The 19,416-nt window shown below is 41.8% G+C and overlaps 1 protein-coding gene across 6 annotated transcripts in view; it reads left to right on the top strand.

Annotated features, from left to right (window-relative positions):
- SIK3 (SIK family kinase 3) overlaps window positions 1-19,416 on the top strand; it is a 242,380-nt gene that overhangs the window by 187,064 nt on the left and 35,900 nt on the right. The gene's annotated exons all lie outside the window — the stretch shown is intronic.

The following is a 19,416-nucleotide window of genomic DNA, read 5'->3' as shown; positions in this document are numbered from 1 at the left end:
ACACAGCTACTAAGTGGCTGAACTAGAATTTGAACCTAGGCAGTCTGACTCCAACAATATTTAGTGTTGGATTTGCTGATAAAGGCTAGCTCCGGGATTTTTGGCCTGAGCAGCTGGAAGACTGGATTTATGGCTAATAAGATGTGGATGAGTGAAGAAAAGTATTGACGTTTGGAGGGGATGTTTTAGCTGTGTTAGGTTTGGGATGTTCCTTACACATCTAAATTGAGATATTGTATATGCAGTTGAATTTTGCAGAGAATTCTGGGGTAGGGGTATTCAAATGGGAGTATCAGTGTGGATAGTATTTAAAGCTATGAGGTGAGATTGCTTTTTAGGCAGTGATTATAAAGAAATAAAAAGGTCCGAGGATTAAGCTCTGGAACATACCAATATTTAGATATTGAGAAGGTAAAGAGGTATCCTAAGAATGGTTAGTGAGGTGAGCCAGAGTCTGCTCCTCTGGACAACAGTGGAGAAACTGTTCTAAGGGGAAGGAGTGAAGAACTCTGGGGAGTGCAGCTGCTCTGTCACCGGAGAACCACAAGAACTGAACATTGCATTTAGAAATATGGAGCTGTTTGATGCAAGTTTGGTGGAAGGACTGCAGCAAAAGCCTAAATCATGTGGATACAGCAGAAAAGGAGTGGAGGAAGAAAAATAGAGAAGGGAAATAAATTCAACTCTGTCCAATTTTACTATAACTGGAAGCAGAAAAGTGGTCAATGGATGGCTCTGGCCAGAGTCACCGTGATAGTTGGATTCCTCATATTTATCATAATAACTGCCCGGCAGTATTGAGCGCTTCACCATTCTGTATGTTTTACAAAATAAGACTTTGTATTTTAGAGCAGGTTCATGGGAGGTACAGAATTTCCCTAAACACTTTGCCCTCTCCGCCCCAGCACATCTTTCCCCACTATAAACATATCCCCCCCCCCATCAGAATTGTGCACTAGATAAAGTCCTTAAACCTACATTGACACATCATTATCACCCAAAATCCATACTTCATACTAGGATTCATTCTCGTGTTGAATATCCTATGGGTTTTGACAAATGTATAATAACATGTATCCACCATTATAGTATCATACAGAATAGTTTCATTGCCTTAAACATCATCTGTGCTCTGCCTAATCGTCCCTGCCTGCCTCCTCACTCCTGGCCACCACTGATCCTTTTACTTTCTCCATAAGTTTTGCCTTTCCCAGAATGTAATGTAGTTGGAAACATACATACATTATGTAGCACTTTTGCTTTGATTTTTTTCACTTAGTGGTATAAGATGCCTCCCTGTCTTTTCATGGCTTGATAGCCCACTTTTCTATTGCTGGGTAATATTTTATTGTTTAAATATATCATCGTTTACTATCCTTTCACCTACTGATGGACATCCTAGTGGCTTCCCAGTTTTAATAGTTATGAATAAAAGCTACTGTTACATATTTATACAGTTTTTGTGTAGACATAAATTTTCAACTCATTTGGGTAAATACTAAAGAGTACAATTGCTGGATCATATGGTTAGAATTTTTTTTTAAGATTATTTATTTATTTATTTATTTGAGAGGCAAAGTTACAGAGAGAGAGAGAGAGAGAGAGGTCTTCCATCTGCTGGTTCACTCCCCAAATGACTGCAATGGCCGGAGCTAGGCCAATCTGAAGCCAGGAGCCAGGAGCTTCTTCCAGGTCTCCCATGTGGGTACATGGTTCCCAAGCACTTGCGCCGTCTTCCACTGCTTTCCCAGGCCACAGCAGAGAGCCAGATAGGAAGAAGAGCAGCTGGGACACAAATCTGTGCCCATGTGGGAAGTCGATGCCGCAGGTGGAGGCTTAGACCATTGTGCCATAGTGCTGGCCCCCAAGATTTATTTTTTATTTACTTGAAAAGCAGAGCTACGGAGAAAGGAGGAGACACACACACACACACACACATATACAAAGAGGGGGAGAGATCTTCCATCCACTGGTTCACTCCCAAATTACCACAACGGCCAGGACTGGGCCAGACTGAAGCCAGGAGCCCAGAGCCTCCTCCAGGTCTCCTGTGTGGGTGCAGGAGCCTAAGCACTTGGACTGTCTTCTGCTTTCCAGTCACATTAGCAGGGAGCTGAATAGGAAGTGGAGCAGCCAGGTCTCAAACCTGCAACCATACAGGATGCTGGCATCACAGGCAGAAACTTAACCTGCTGAGCCACAATGCTGGCCCCTATGTTTCATTGCATAAGAAACTCCCAAACTGTCTTCTAAAGTGGTTGTACCATTTTGCATTGCCAGTCACAGTGAATAATAGTTTTTGTTGCTCTGCACTATCCTCAGCATGTGGTGCGTCAGTGTTCTGGATCTGGCCACTCCTAACAACTATATAGTGGCATCTCCTTGCAATTCCCAGTGACTTACGGTGATAAACATCTTTTCACGTGCTTATTGGCCTCCTGAATGTTCTGAAGAGGTGTCTTGTCAGGTCTTCTGCGCATTTTTTCACTCAAGTTTTTTGTTTTCTCATTGTTGAGTCACTTCACTTTTTGAAACATATTTTTCTCTGCTTCCAAGACACCACATTCCCAGTTTTCCTGCTGGCTTTTGGATACACCTTCTCAGGATTGTCTGCCAGATTTCTCTTTCTCTGTCCATCCTTAAATCAATCTCCAGTTACAGGTTTGGATTAGGGCTCTCCTTTAGGCCCTCTGGCTGTATATGCAACCATTTGCCACCCATTGTCTTGACTTACATGGCTTGAAGTCATATCATTGGAAACTTTTTCAAAATTGAACTCAACTCACCTCTCCCCAGATTTGCTCTAGTCTGTGTTCCCTGTCTTAGTAGTTAGCATCCCCACCTGACCAAGGCAGACACAATCCTTGATTCCTTCTTTGGCATCATTGCCAGAAGTGATTGATTACCAAATTCTGTAGATTTTTTTTTTTAATTTTTTTTTTATTTTTGACAGGCAGAGTGGACAGTGAGAGAGAGACAGAGAGAAAGGTCTTCCTTTGCCGTTGGTTCACCCTCCAATGGCCGCCGCGGTAGCGCGCTGCGGCCGGCGCACCGCGCTGTTCTGATGGCAGGAGCCAGGTGCTTATCCTGGTCTCCCCTGGGGTGCAGAGCCCAAACACTTGGGCCATCCTCCACTGCACTCCCTGGTCACAGCAGAGAGCTGGCCTGGAAGAGGGGCAACCGGGACAGGATCGGTGCCCCGACCGGGACTAGAACCCAGTGTGCCGGCGCCGCAAGGCGGAGGATTAGCCTGTTGAGCCACGGCGCCGGCCAAATTCTGTAGATTTAACTCTCCATTTCTGTAGCCACTTGTGTAGATCATATTATCATCCTCGCTTGCCTAGATTAAGCATAGTAAAATATATGAGTTCCTGGCTCCAATCTTGTCCCCCTTCTAATTCATTCTCCATGTTGATGCACAAGTCATCTTTCGAAAACACAGATACAAAAATGAACAAAATCTTCTTCCTCTCTCCCAAAATCTGATCATACCATTTTCAGCTTACAACTTTTTTTTTTTTTTTAAGATTTATTTTATTTATTTGAAAGACAGAGTTACAGAGAGAGGTAGAGACAGAGAGAAAGGTCTTCCATCCGCTGGTTTACTCCCCGGATGGCCTCAATGGGCGGAGCTGCGCCGATCCGGAGGCAGGAGCCAGGAGCTTCTTTTGGGCCTCCCATGCGGGTGCTGGGGCCCAAAGACCTGAGCCATTCTCCACTGCTTTCCCAGGCCATAGCAGAGAGCTGGATTGGAAGAGGAGCAGCCCGGACTAGAACTGGCGCCCACATGGGATGCTGGCGCTTCAGGCCAGGGCTTTAACCCACTGCACCACAGTGCCAGCCCCAGCTTACAACTTCTTAGTGATTTGTCATTCCTTCCAAGGTAAACCTTTACTCCTTAAATTGGGGAAAGTACCAGCTTTGAAACATTTTGTTTTTACTATGACCATAATAAAAAAACACATTTTATGCTGCAAAACAGAACATAAGCATGCCACTGAATTGAAATGTTTTTTTTTTTTTTTTTTTTTTTTTTTTTTTGACAGGCAGAGTGGACAGTGAGAGAGAGACAGAGAGAAAGGTCTTCCTTTTGCCGTTGGTTCACCCTCCAATGGCCGCTGTGGCTGGCGTACCGCGCTGATCTGATGGCAGGAGCCAGGTGCTTATCCTGGTCTCCCATGGGGTGCAGGGCCCAAACACTTGGGCCATCCTCCACTGCACTCCCTGGCCACAGCAGAGAGCTGGCCTGGAAGAGGGGCAACCGGGACAGGATCGGTGCCCCGACCGGGACTAGAACCCAGTGTGCCGGCACCGCAAGGCAGAGGATTAGCCTAGTGAGCCACAGCACCGGCCCTGAATTGAAATGTTTTTAAGATTTATATATTTATTTAAGATTTATTTATTTATATTAAAGGCAGGGTCACAAAGAGAGAGATCTTCCATCTGCTGGTTTACTCCCCATAACAGCCAGGGCTGGGCCGGACAGAAGCAGCAGGTGGATGGTAGGTGCCCAAGCACTCGGGCCACCCTCTGCTGCTGTCACAGGTGAGTTAGCAGGGAGCTAGCTGGACCAGAAGCAGAGTAGCAGGACTCAAACTGGCATTTGTATAGGATGGTGGTGCCATGGAGGACCAACCCACAGCACCACAACAACCAGGCCCTCACCCTTTCTTAAAAGAAGATTTATTTATTTGAAAGGCAGAGTGACAGAGAGAGGGAGAGAACACACAGGGAGAGATCTTCCATTGGTTGTTCACTGCCCAATGGCCACAATAGCCAGGTGTGGGCCAGGCCAGGAACTCCATCCTTGTTTCCCACATGGGTGGAAGGAGTGCAAGTCCTTGGGCCATCATCTGCTGCCTTCCCAGGCGCATTAGCAGAAAGCTGGATCTGAAGCAGAGTTGCCAGGACTTGAACCCACACTTTGATATGGGATGCAGGCATCGAAAGTGGTGGCTTAACCCCGTGTATCACAAGGCCCACTCTGAAAATTTTGTTTAAAGCAAAACTTAGCTTTACTATGTGCAGTACACTCTATTATATGTTATTCTATGCCATTAAAAAAAGCTGACTACAACTTACTAAAGTGATCACATGACTGCTGTTTGAAAAATAATGGCCTAGAAATATTTTTGTGACTCCATTCCTGCCTGTCCTTTCAACTCTTGTTCTACAGTTGCTGTAGTTTTTGTTCCAGGTCGCTAAACATACCATGTTTGCTAGAGCAGTTCCCTTGGCCCATATTACTTCTTTCTTCTCATACTCCATTCCACCCACTCCTGTATTCTGGAATCTAGGATAAGACGTTAGAGGGGGTAGAAATAAGAATCGAAGTCAGTTCTACTTACTCTTCCGGTCTCTGAATTTCTCTTATGATACTTACTAAACTTTATATTGTAAGTAGACTTCTTTCATTGTTTTCCATACCAGACTGTGAGTGTGGAGGAAGTACAGGTGAAGCATGTCTTCTTCACAGTTATCTGTAACCCCGTAGGTTCTGGAACACAATAGTGCTTACTAAGAAGTACACCTGTGTCAGGATCCTGTTTGACTGTTGGCTGCCCTCCCCACCCACCATGGCTTCCATTTACACTAAGAGTAAAATGGGGCAAGTCGTCATTATTATGGCCTACGAGGCATGGTGGGGATTGCCCCCCAACCTTATCTCATTTCCTGTTAACTTTGCACCTCAGGTTCTGAGCTCCCATTACAGAAGCATTCTTGCTTATTCTCAGACTTGCCAAACACAGACATTCCTGTCCCATCACATATTCATGTGTCTTCATAGAGAGCATTTCCTGACTGCCTTCCTCGTTCTCTTTCCACAGTTCTGTCATTTCATCATGGTACTCACCCTTACGTGACGTTGTATGTTTCTTACCTTCTTCCTTCCCACCCCATGGCCACTTGACCCCAATGGGTATGGTTCATGGCTATGTTTCCGGGGCTTAGCACAGTGCTTGACACTCATTGTTAAATGAATGAACAACATGATTCATAAGTTTGTTAAAATGCTGACTACAGAAGTCCTTCCAGAGGATAGGACTATTCAAATAACAACATCAAGAAATTGCGTTTCTTTAGGGCTTTTGAGTTTACAAAACATTTTCTTACATCTGATTTAATTTGAGCTTTGTAATTATACTCTGTAATTGGTAGTGGTACATATTTTATCATGTTAATGAAGTTTAGAAAGCTGAAATTTAGAGACATTAGTTAACTTGTCTAAAGCCACACAGTTAACAAATAACTAAGTCAGTACTCAAATCAGTATTTGTTCTACTACACCATACTTTTGCAAAAAGAAAAAAAAAAAAGACAAGGGGAAGGTAAACAAACCACTTCCTCTGCTTTTCCAGTGTCCAGTGTTTCCTGTGAGCAGCTTGGATCTTCTCCACCTCCTGCTTCTACTGCTTTTCATCATCATGAGAGATTCTTACTCAAGCCTTACCAGAGCTGGCTTCCATAGTGGATCCCAGTAGAGAGCTAACATGCCGTTGATCACATTTTCTTTTCCTTTCTTTTTTTTTTTTTTTTTTTTTTTTTTAAGATTTTATTTATTCATTTGAGAGGCAGAGTTACAGACAGAGGGAGAGACAGAGAGAAAAATCTTCCATCCACTAGTTCACTCCCCACATGGTCACAAAGGCCGGAGCTTAGCTTATCTGAAGCCAGGAGCCAGGAGCTTCCTCCAGGTGCTCCACTCAGGTGCAGGGGCCCAAGCACTCAGGCCATTCTCCACTGCTTTCCCAGGCCATAAGCAGAGATCTGGATTAGAAGAGGAGCAGCCGGGACTTGAACCAGCTCTCATATAGAATGCCAGCACCACAGCTAGCCCCCACATTTTCTATTAATGCTTACAAATAAACTATATAGCATTTTAAGTATTCAGAAAGAACTAATATTTATGTTAACATGAAAGCTTAAAGAGTCAGAGAAAGCCACTCTTTAATCCCAGTTAAGAAATTCCCTAAATAGGAATGAAATTTTTCAAAGCTTTAAGTATAGAAAATGAGCAACAACCCAGATTGGGAAGTGAGTAGTATGATCTCTGCTGCCTTCAGGAACATACGTGTGCTTGGTGTTGTCTAATGCCATAGGGCTGAATCCCAAGATCCACCAGAGGTACTGTCAAAAGGATAAGGCATAGGAGAAAATCAGTAAGGATGTTTGGTCTTTTCTTAACTTAGACACCATGAAATTTCAAGTTTGTGTGAAAGAAATCTGGAGTCTCCTTGAGTCCTTTTCTGGTTACGGTGCCTGTTTCTGGCCGCAGTTGTAGGTCATTAGACCTGATTGTGCGGAGGCAGGAGGCAGCTACTTTCCAGCCTGTCAGGTCTGCTAGGACTGCAGTACAGGAGAGAATGTGGTTGAGGGAAATCCTTAAGAACAGATCATTTCTTTTTTTCAGGCTGTTGTCATAGACCTAAGTCGAGTTTATTCTGTTTTTTTTTTTTCTTCTGTCAGAAGGATCTTGAAATGACATCAGGACTAACATAGTTTTCCTAAGTTGTTGCTTAGGAGAAAAAGCCAGTTGGAAGGAGGCCCTATCAGCTAGCTCCTTCTAGCCAAACTGAATTCCAGAGCATCCACAGCTGTGGGGGAGGCCATACTCTACAAATGGATACAGCTAGTTCAAGAATGTTGAGCTTCTCTTTATTGTCAGTAATGTGTGGAATGACATGTCCTCGCAATTAGTGGATATTTCATTCCTGGTCTTATTTGTTTGATACAAATTTCCTTTTGTGGGCATCCTAAAGTGTGCTAAAGACACATGCTTTCAAGTTGGAATGATAGTGATATAAATTTAAAAGAAGATTTATTCAAAGTTGAGTTGATTTTATATTCCTAGTTTTACCATAAAGTGTATATCTCTCCCCACCCTGCCCCCTAGAATACACTCTGATACCAGAACTGTGTTTTATATCAAAATGGGTTTTGCACATCATAATCTTCCATAAAACCTGACAGTACCAGGTAGGATATAAATAGTCTGTAAATATTTTTAAATGAAAAACAATTATTTATCACCACTTAACTGTGGAATCTCCAACTCTTGTGTTATGTTGATAAAATTAATGATCTGGAATTATTTTTTTCAGCAAGATGTGTTTTATGTCCTTTTGTTACATAGGTTATTGAAGGAGAGACCCAGAAAGATCTTTCCTCCTCTGGTTCACTCTTCAAATGGCCATGATGGTTGCAATTGGGCCAGGCTAAAGCAAGGAACCTGGAACTCCATCTGGGGCTACCACATGAGTGGCAGGGGTCTAAGTCCCTGAGTCATCTTGCCTTGCCTTCCCAGGCACATTAGCCGGGAGCTGGACCAGAAGCAGAGCAGCTAACTCCAATTGGCGCTACAACATGGAATGCTGGCGTCGCAGGCCACAGCTTAACCTGCTGCACCACAACTCAAGTCCCAGTTGACAGTTTAAAAAAAATGTTTGAGGGCCGGCGCTGTGGTGCAGGTTAAACCGCGGCCTGCAGCGTCGGCATCCCATATGGGCTCCAACTAGAGTCTCAGCTGATCTACTTCTGATCCAGTTCCCTGCTAATGTGTCTGGGAAATCAATGAAAGATGGTCCAAGTGCTTGGGCCCCTGCAACCATGTGAGAGACCCAGATGAAGCTCCTAGCTCTTAGCTTCAGCCTGGCCCAGCCTCAGCCCATGTGGCGATTTGGAGAGTGAACCAGCGGATGGAAGATTCTCTCTCTCTCTCTCTCTGTGTCCTCCTCTCTCTTTGTAACTCTGACTTTCAAATAAAATAAATAAATCTTTAAAAAAACAAATAAAGAGAGAGATACCTGAGCTACTGACTTTCTGTGTCTCAAGTAAAGTAAGTTTGGTCCAGGCTAATGTTTTTTATTTAGGCTTGTCAGAATCCCAGAACCTCTTTAGAAGGATTAAAGGTTGAAACTTGTTCTCCTGGGCTCTCACAGAAGATGAGACCTGGCCTGGCTACATGTGTGAGCACATACTTCTCTGACTCCCTTCCCAGCGTTGGAAACCAGCATTAAATTTTTTGAGCACCAAAAATCATTCAGTGACAACATATTTTTAGAAACCTGCTTTTTAAAGCCTAGTTTGCCTTAATCCTCAATTGTACCACCTGCTAGCAAATGTAATACGATCATTTACTTAACTGAAGGGAAATTAATTTACAGTGTAAAAACTGTAGTGACGGCAAGAGCATAGAGATCTCTTGTGGACAATATTTTTGAATCTTTATTGATTAGACTTCATTGTGACTTAATTAATTGTAATACTACATAAGTGTTTTATCGCTGGGAATGGCAAGACCCAGCCTTGCATAATGCTTCTGATGGAGAATGTATCCTGCAGCTACTGCCAAAAAAGCTTCCACTTAGAGGCAAACAACTCTGATCTGATGGGCTTGCTCATAAAGAACCACGCAGCCTCTTGCCTGGCTAAAAGCACTTTGTTTAGAGAGACTGGGTCAGAGGAGTAAAGTAGCTCTCCCACCAGTCTCCAGTCCTAAAGAGCAGAGTCCTCAGAGCAGTTCTCCACTGCTTGGGAGGCGTCCGGGTAGTGCTCTGGTGTCAGTGAAGGCAGAAGTCACAAATGATACCAGGAAAGAGGCTGAAACTCCTCAGAGTAAGCCAGGCCTCCTCTGACCATCCCTGTGCTTTTATCTGACAGAATAGAAAACCGGTGCCTAACAACTGAGCCTGCTCTGTTTCTTATTAGTCTTTTTAAGCAAACTGTCTCCTGGCTTATGGCAACTTATATAGAAAAATATAGAATAGGAGGATGTTCTAAGAGGAAGACTCTAGAGATGTGAGTATTGAACACTTCCTATGTATAAGATGTTGTTGCATTAACATGTTACTTTATATAATGCTCAAAACATCCTTGAAAGATAGGCTAATATAAGGGGTAATCTAGTTGAGAGGTTGCTTAATAGTTAAGAAGATGGAAACATGGTAAGCTTAAGTCACATACAAGATCATGCATATAGTAAGTGGCAGAGCTGAGAGTTGAACCCTGGCAGTCTGACTTAGAGACCACCCAACCATATTTGATTGAATTTTAATTTTTAATAAGTTATTTCAAGTATCAAGAAAATCCAGGGATAGATATCTTTGTCTAAGTCTAGAAAATTTCCCAAAGCTTTAATTAGAAGTAAGTACGTGTATCGGACACTGTAGTAAAACTGAGCCATAATTTTGTCCTAATTACTGACATTAGGACTCAAAAATATTTGAATGATAATATAAGCAACATGTTTACATAAATGTAAACCACAAAATGGATAGTCTCTTCAACAGTGTAGCAAGCCAGGGTATTTTCAAGGTTCGGACTAGGGTTAAATGCCAATAGTTTCCCGCCTTTAAACCAGTATCCCCTAATTTCTGAATCTTAATTCTGGAAGCATCACAAGCATCCAATAAAGAAACAGAAAAGAAAACACAAGAAAATCAAGAACATAGATGTTGCGTTTCTAATAAATAGAGATGTCCCAGTAAAACATTGTTTGTGTCAGATTGGTAAACTATGAAAACTGAAGAATATAGCCTCTCAATTTGAGTTTGTTGATTCCTAATAGAAACTTTTCTTGTCAGTGACATCGCTTTTTGTTAAGACATTCTAAGCCATCTCCGTACGTCTTCTATGTTCAGTTACAGAAATTGTCTCATAGAATTTAGAGTTAAAAGGATTGTTATTTCTATTCCAGAATATTCTTATACTTACAGAAACCAGTAGTTTTAAGATTTGTATTTAGATCACAAACTCTCTTACACAGCTTAAATGTAACTTCTCACTGGTATACAGTTGGTAATTAGTGAATGCTTATTGAAAAAAACAAAAATAATAAAGAAAGTCTGACTAAAAAATGAAAAAAAAAAATTCTAAACTTTCTTGTCTGGTATGCTGTTGGTTGGAAAATCCTTTTAGAAATTTTGCTGGGAACTGCACTGTGGTTTAGCAGTTTAAGCCACACCTGCAGTGCTGCATCCTATACAGGCGCCAGTTCAAGTCCCGGCTGCTCCACTTCCGATTCAGCTCCCTGCTAATATGCCTGGGAAAGCAGCGGAAGATGCCCAAGTCCTTGGGGCTCTGCACCCATGTGGGAGACCTGGAAAAAGCTCTTGGCTACTCCGTTTGGCAACAGCAGCCATTTGGGAAGTGAATCAGTGGGTGAAAGATTCTCTTTCTCTCCCTCTCTCACTGCAACTCTGCCTTTCAAATAAAATAAAGAAATCTTAAAAAAAAAAAAAAAAGAAATTTTGCTGAAGTATTCTAGTTGTATGAGACTCCCATTTTTATTTTCCCAAAAGAACTGAAAGGAAATGGTTTCGAAATAAGATAGTTTTTTCTTGGTGTCATTGTGTGAGAGGGGGTAATCTTGCTACTTGTTTTTTATGAGTCACAGTTTATTAGAACCAATACTGTTATAGTTCAAATTCCATTACAGTTAATTTCAGGATTGTGTATTTTGCTTGTGTAAAATTGCAGCGTTGACTATGACTTAAATTGCTAGTCCCTTAACTTGGGATTTAGAAACATTCAGATATTTCTGTTGCAACAGGAGCACATCAAAATTTAATTTATGTGGTGAAAGTATTGACATTCTTACACTGATGTATTTTTTAAATTATATTTACTTATTAAAGATTTATTTATATTTATTTATTTGAAAGAGAGATCTTCCATCCAGTGGTTCACTCCTCAGATGCTGCTATAGCTAGGGCTGGGCCAGGCTGTAGCCAGGAGCCAGGACCTTCATCTGGGTCTCCCACATGGGTGGCAGGGGCCCAAACACTTGAGCCATCTTCCACTGCTTTTCCCAACCTATTAACAGGGAGTGGATTGGAAGTGGAGCAGCTGGGACATGAACAAGCGCACACATGGAATGTCAGCGTCGCAGGCAGCAGCTTTACCTGCTATGCCACTATGCCAGCCCCCTAAAGTTTTATTTTATAGCACCATTGTTCTAGCAATATCCAGTGTTACAAATTTCATTGTGATGTATTTTTGGGATTGTATTTGTCCCTTGTATTTTGTGCCATTATACTTAACATTTATGCAGTCTCTGAATGCATTTATAGGTTAGCACATTTGGTGTGTTATTTATATGTACCAATTTCTTATGTAAAGACCATTTTCTACTTTGTTTAGATTTTAAAATAGTAACTATGTAAAATAGGTTTAACCTTAGCTGGTAGTTAATTTACAGGTTTCCTTGGGTGTGTTAATAAGGCATCATTTCTAAGAGGATGAGGATTCTTATCTCTGGCTAACTTCTTTCCAAAAGAAAGTATCTTGGCAAAAAACCCACAACTTTGTTTTTTATTGACTTACTTTAAAAGTATTTCTGTAGGGATCATGACATTGCAAGCAGGTCACATTATTCTGTGGTTATTAAAGGATCAGGACATTATGACAGACTTTGTTTTCTTTGCATGAAGAAAAACAACATGACCTTATGTGTGGTTTTTCTCTTTGGAAAAGGCAGACAGCAGTAGCGAGGAGCTCTGGGTCATGAACATTACTAAGTCCAGAATACATGAGGGTACTTCCAAAAGTTCATGGAAAATGGAAATTAAATAAGTTTATCATGGTGCAAAAAAATTCTGAATCCATGCAGTGTCATGAAGCACCTTGTCCGTGAGCTTTCTGGAGCCCTGTCATAGTGGGTGAAAGCACAGGCTCTTCCCCAAGCGTCGCTGCAGCATCCTGAGATTGTCACTGCAGATCACCCATCAGTCTGGTTCTGCTCGTCGTGTTCTGCTGTCATGCGCACAATCTCATTTCTTACGTGAGCCGGACAAAGTGAATGGCTAACAGGTTCAGGCAGCGTGTCACCTAGCATCGTTGCTCTGGAAAGTTTAAGACTTTAATGCCATTTAACTTAGAAAAGAAAAAAGCTTTATAGAGTTACGCGTTTTCATAGAAGCATGTTCTAGAGATTTTATAGCCTTTTTAATTTTGTTTCCTTTTTGGATTTTGAGAGTTTGAGAAATAGAACCTTCTTTGACATTTATTTGAATTCCTCGGGGCTAGTGTTGTAGTGCAGTGGAGTAAGTGGCTGCCTGCGACACCCATATCCCATATTGGTGCTGGTTCAAGTCCTGGTTGCATCACTTCAAATCTCTCTCCTTGCTAATGAGCTTTTTACAGGTTATTCTGTATAGCCTCAGGGACAAAATCATTGAGTACACCCTGTGTGAGACAAATAACTCTATAAAGATATAAGGAGAAGCCTTGGAGGTCATCTGATTTGGACTTTTGATACCAGTGCTGCATTTAAATCTTAAGTAAAATAGTGGCCATATGGTTATTCCTGCTTGAACCAAGGAGAATGCCTTCCTCTGTAGTAGATTCTTGGAACTATAATATTAAAGTTGTTAGAAGGAATTGTAAGAGTCACCTAGTTTTGGGTTTCTTTCAACTGCTGTGTTTTGAGGGCCTGTTATGTGTCAGGTATGATAGTAGGCACTGGGGATATATGATTCTATAAGACATAGTCTTCATGCTTAAAGGACTTCGAGTCTTTCTGCTCACTAATAACATCTCAAAGCTAGCCTCTGATTAAACATTTCTGATGACAGTAAGCTCACTACTTCAAAGGATAAGTCATTCTCTTTTCACAGTAGCATGCTTGCTGGAGTTGAAGAGGACCAAAAAGTTCATACTATTCAATTGTTTCTGGACATATTTTTTTCAAGTGAAATATTACCTAGAACACAAAATGGATAAATTCGCTGTGTTCCAAGAGTGACTTTACCTGCTTGACTGCTCCTTCTCACTTCCCTAAGGGTTTCTCCTTAGATCACTAGGACTCTGATCCAGTAAACTGAATCAGTACTGGTAATTAGAAATATTTTTTTCTTATATCGAACTTGTGACTTTCTAGTTATTCCAAATTCAGGCACTTAGAGCAGCATGCTATAAATCCAGTTCGTCATCTTTGTAAAATAATTTTTTTAAAGATTTGTTTATTTATTTGAAAGGCAGAGATACAGAGAGAGAAGGGGAGGGGATGTCTTCCATCTGCTGGTTCACTCCCCAAATGGCTGCAATTGGCTGGGGCTTAGCTAGGCTGAAGCCAGGAGCTGGTAGCTTCTTCCAGGTCTCTCATGTGGGTGCAAGGGCCCAGTACTTGGGCCATCATCCACTGCTTTCCCAGGCACATTAGCAGGGAGTTGAATTGGAAGTGGAGCAGCTGGGACTTGAACTGCTGCCCTTATGGGATGCCAGCACTGCAGGCGGAAGCTTGGCCTTCTATGCCACAGCACCGACCCCTGTAAAAATCTTTGAGATCCTTGAAAAACACCCACCATTGCCTATCGTTTCTCTTCATGATCAATCAGCCTTATCGCCTTAAACCTATCTTCGGGCATGCTTTCAAAATTTTAGTGAGGAAATTCCTTCTTAATTATTCTTTCTTTTTCTAGCCTGGAAACTGGAGGCAGAGCTTCTATTAAACTATCTTTGGTGAATGTAAAGTTAGTTTTTTATGTCCCTCCCCTCATTCTTTATTTTCCCCCCTTAGGCATAATATTTTCAGCATCTTAGAGAAAATATTAAAAAAGGACAAAAAAGAGAGGCAGTTTTAAAAGTTCGTCTTCTTAGAGGGAATCACACCAAATTTCAACTTCATTCTCGTTTTAGGACCCTGCTCGTACAACAGCTCTCTCTGCACTAAGTCATCCAAATGCCTGTTAGCACAGCAGGGCAGGGCCTGTGCCCGGTGCAGCGCATCCTCTGGTTAACATTTCACGGAGGTCTCGGGTTTCATGGGCCCTCACTGATTTCCACTGCAGAGGCCACTCCGCCTCTTATACAGAGCAGATGAAAGCAACCTCTTGGGAAGCTGCTTCTCTGGCACACGTAGCATATTCCTGCATTGCCCAGAGTGCTTTGGTTTCATTCAGCATCAAAGGCCCTGCCTTTTGAGAGGGAACAAATGATGGGGCCATTTCAGACATTAAAATAGACTCCTTCTTGGCATCTGGAAAAGTTGATGTTTTGTACCCTTTGATCTGAGGCCCCATCTTCTTTCCACTCTTAAATTGACTATCCTGAGAGCGTTCGTTCCCTTCTCTCTCTTCATATTTTATGTAGAATGGTGGTGTTCAAATCTCTTTTTGAATTTAATTTCATGAGCTGTATGACACTTAGGAAATGTAAGTTGATGATGTGTAGCCTTCTGCATTTTGTCATATTTTGCCATCTGTGCAACATATGAAAAGTGTTAGATTTCTGTTCCTTTGCAAGTTGTATATTATGTGGGGTAGACAAGATAAAAGCATTTGTCCTTAAGACTAAGAGTTCTTTAAATTTTTTTTTTATTTGAAAGTCAGAATTACAGAGAGGGAGAGACAGAGAGCTTTTATCTGCTGGTTCACTCCCCAAATGGCTGCAAGGGCTGGGGCTGGGCCAAGGCAAAGCCAGGAACCAAGAGCTTCATCCAGGTCTCCTACGTGGGTGCAGGGGCCCAAGCACTTGGACCATCTTCCACTGCTTCCCTAGATGCATTAGCAGAGAGCTGGATCAGAAGTGGAGCAGCCAGGACTTGAACCAGCACCCATACGGGATACCTGCACTACAGTCAGTGGCTTAACCTGCCATGTCCCAGTGCTATCACCAGCCAGGGCTTCTTAACTGGGGACCTGTAGACATCTGTAGAATCTATGGCAAGCTTCCTGGGCTCCTTGAAAAGTCTAAATTATATGCAGATTTTTGTGCATGAATCTTGTATGAATTTTTCTGGGGGTTTTTCAAGGCATCTGAGGTCAAATAATGGGTAAAGAAAATGTAGTAGAGGTTTCAGGATTCTGAAATTGAATTAGAAACAACTTATAAGTAGGACTTTTGATGATAATGTTTATTTTTTGTTTGTTTTTAAAGAGATTTAACATCATTGGGCCTTGATCATCTTTTATGCAATAAATTCTATGTGGAACCAAAAGGAAACAGAAGAGTGCCATCTAGAGGCCTTACAAACAATTTCACAACTTCTAAAGCAGGCCCCACCATTCTCCCTATTCAGGGGCCTTCAGCTTTAGCAATTTTCTTAACTCTATATAGGACATTTTTTTCTTCTCCAGTAATTGCAGACCACAAATGTGTGTGTCAATGATATTTATAATCTATACAGATGATACAGTTATGGGTTCTAGCCTTGCTACTCTGGAAACAATTTAATAAAGCTCTTTAGCTAGCATTGATTTTTATTTTTTAAAGAATACAAATTTCATAAGTATAACTTTAGGAATATACTTATTTTTCCCACCATACCCGCCCTCCCACCCACACGCTCACCCCTTCTCCTCCTCTCTCTCCTCTTGCCAGTACTATTCTCCATTTAGATTCATTTTCAATTAACTTTATACAAAGAAGACCAACTCTATTCTAAGTAAAGATTTAAACAATTTGCACACGCGTGCACACACACACACAAACTGTTTGAGAACTAGTTTTACAGCTAACTCTCATAATACAACTCATTGAGGACAGAAGTCCTGCATCGGGAGTACGTACACAGTGACTCCTGTTAATTTAATAATTAACACTCTTATGTATGACGTCAGTGACCACCCAAGGCTCTTGACATGAGCTTCTTAGGCTATGGAAGCCTTTTGAGTCCACAAACTCTGTCAGTATTTGGACAAGGCCATAAGAGATGACATTTATTTTTTTGTTAAAGGTTTATTTATTTATTTGAAAGTCAGAGTTACACAGAGAAGGAGAGAGAGAGGGAGAGGGAGAGGGAGAGGGAGAGAGAGAGAGAGAGAGGTCTTCCATCCGCTGGTTCACTCCCCAATTGGCTGCAATGGCCAGAGCTGAGCCGATCCAAAGCCTGGAGCCAGGAGCTTCTTCTGGGTCTCCCACATGGGTGCAAGGGCCCAAAGACTTGGACCATCTTCCACTACTTTCCCAGGCCATAGCAGAGCACCGGATCAGAAGTGGAGCAGCTGGGACTAGAACTGGAGCCCATATGGGATGCTGGCACTGCAGGTGGTGACTTGCCCCGTTGTACCACAGTGCTGGCCCCAGCATTTATTTTTATAGGCCTGTAAGAACTATAGTCTTGGAGATTTACACTGCATCTGAATGTACTTTTAATCATAAAGCAAGAACAAATTGGTGGCTGCCGTAAAAATCATTTTTATATAGGGGCTTTATTTCATTTTCTTTTAAAGTTAGAATAAATTAAAAATTAAGAAGAATGTATTTTAATCATTCTTTTTTTTTTTTTTTTTTTTTTTTTTTTGGACAGGCAGAGTGGATAGTGAGAGAGAGACAGAAAGGTCTTCCTTTTTGCCGCTGGTTCACCCTCCAATGGCCGCTGCAGCCGGCGCATCTCGCTTATCCGAAGCCAGGAGCCAGGTGCTTCTCCTGGTCTCCCATGCGGGTGCAAGGCCCAAGGACTTGGGCCATCCTCCACTGCCTTCCCGGGCCATAGCAGAGAGCTGGCCTGGAAGAGGGGCAACCGGGATAGAATCCGGCACCCCGACCGGGACTAGAACCTGGTGTGCCGGCGCCGCAAGGTGGAGGATTAGCCTGTTAAGCCATGGTGCCGGCCTTAATCATTCTTAGTACACCTTTCAAGGCAGTGATATAAAATGGTATTTGTCAAATGGTATAGAAATTGCAGAACTGAATTCATCTTTGAAAGAGATAATACAGAATTTATGTCCATGTGAAGATATTTGCCATTAGTTCATGATGTTGAGTGTGCTATTTAGCTTTCCTAAATTTATTTCTTCTCTATTTGCAAATGGTGTTCACAGTAGTATCCAGTTTAGGGCTGTCGTGAAGATTAAGTAGAATAAAGTTGGTAAGCACAGTGCTTGGTATATAAAGTCTTTTTTTAAATTTGACATGATTTATTTTATTTCCACTGTCCAGTTTTGTTTTTAGGAAAGTTATAATGAAATAGAAGTGGAAAATTTTAAAACTTCCGAGAACTTCATGTTTTTAAAAGCATTTCACAGGGCCGGCGCTGTGACGTACAGGGCACCACCATCCCATATGGGCCCTAGTTTGAGTCCTGGCTGCTCCACTTCCCGTCTAGCTCTCAAATATGACCTGGAAAAACAGTAAAAGATGGCCCAAGTGTTTGAGTGGGCCCCTGCACCCACGTGGGAGACCTGGAAGAAGCTCCTGGCTCCTGGCATCTGCCAATTGCGGCCATTTGGGGAGTGGATGGAAGACCTCTTTCTATCTCTCTCTCTCTCTCTCTGCCTCTCTGTAACTCTGCCTTTCAAATAAATAAATCTTTTTTTAAAAAACATTTGACAAATACAATCTCATTTTATTAGATTAAATATTTAATAAGCATTTGTTCATATATTCAGTAGATAATTATTCAGCTCATGAGATATAGTGACCATTTTTAATACTGGAGGTTTGATGTTAGATAACAGTGGTTAGAAAGACATGACTTTAGCATTATGATGGGGTAGTCAGACAATAAACAAGTAAGTAAATAAACAAGATTTCACAAAGAGGTAATTAGTATGAAGAAAATTAATATATAATAGAGGGATTGAGGCCTAGTTCAGAGTAGGTGGTTAGATAAGAGCTTTCTGCAGAAGTAATGTGTTAAGCTCTTACATGAATGACCCGGAGCCAGCCATGTGAAGATCTAAGGAATAATATTCTAGTTAAAGGAGAGAGCAGCTGTAATCCCATTGGGTGGCCATGCATGAAGATGTGCAGAGGTTCCAAGAGGCCAGAATAGCAGGAGATGAAGTCAGAGAGGTAGGCAGGAGCCTTGAAGTAGGAAGGGATCTTGTGGGCCCAGAGCTTTGTATTTTACTTTGAAGGTTGTGAGAAGAGACTAGAGAATTACATGCAAAGTAATGAAAAGCACGGATTTATGCTTTAAAAAAAAAATCCCCTTTGCCTCTCCATGAAGTGTAGATTATAACGAAGCAGAAAGACTAGTTAAGACGGTTTTATGGTGGCTCAGGTGGCTCAGGGTTTTGGATCTGCCATCCGCTCTGTGCAGAGCAGCATGATGGTCAAGAGTCAGACCATCGGATTTGACATCTGACTTGATCATGTGACCTCGAATAAGTTTCTTCTCTGTGCTTGATTTTTACCATTTTAAAAATGGGTACAGTGATAGCACATTCTTCCCAAGATTGCTGTGAGAATTAAATAAGATAATAATTGTAAAGGTTAGAAACAACATGGCTATTTTATCAGCAGTAGCAGCAGTTTCATCACAATGGCTACTCCCGTACGATCTTCAGTAATCCCAGGTTACAGCTGAGTTCTACAGAGGTGGTTTTGAAATCAGAATACAGGTTTCTTGATTTGAAATCCGTTTTTCTTTCAACAATATAATCTGGGTAAGTATCTGTTGATCTGAATCTTTGTAGCTCACAGCCCAGTTTTACGTGCCTGTGAATGTTTAAACAACACTGCAAAATTATA

This window comes from Lepus europaeus, chromosome 7 (genome assembly GCF_033115175.1).
Source record: "Lepus europaeus isolate LE1 chromosome 7, mLepTim1.pri, whole genome shotgun sequence".
NCBI classification, from domain to species: Eukaryota; Metazoa; Chordata; class Mammalia; order Lagomorpha; family Leporidae; genus Lepus; species Lepus europaeus.
The sequence above is the reverse complement of the archived record's forward strand: the minus strand, read 5'-3'. Positions and strand labels throughout refer to the sequence as shown.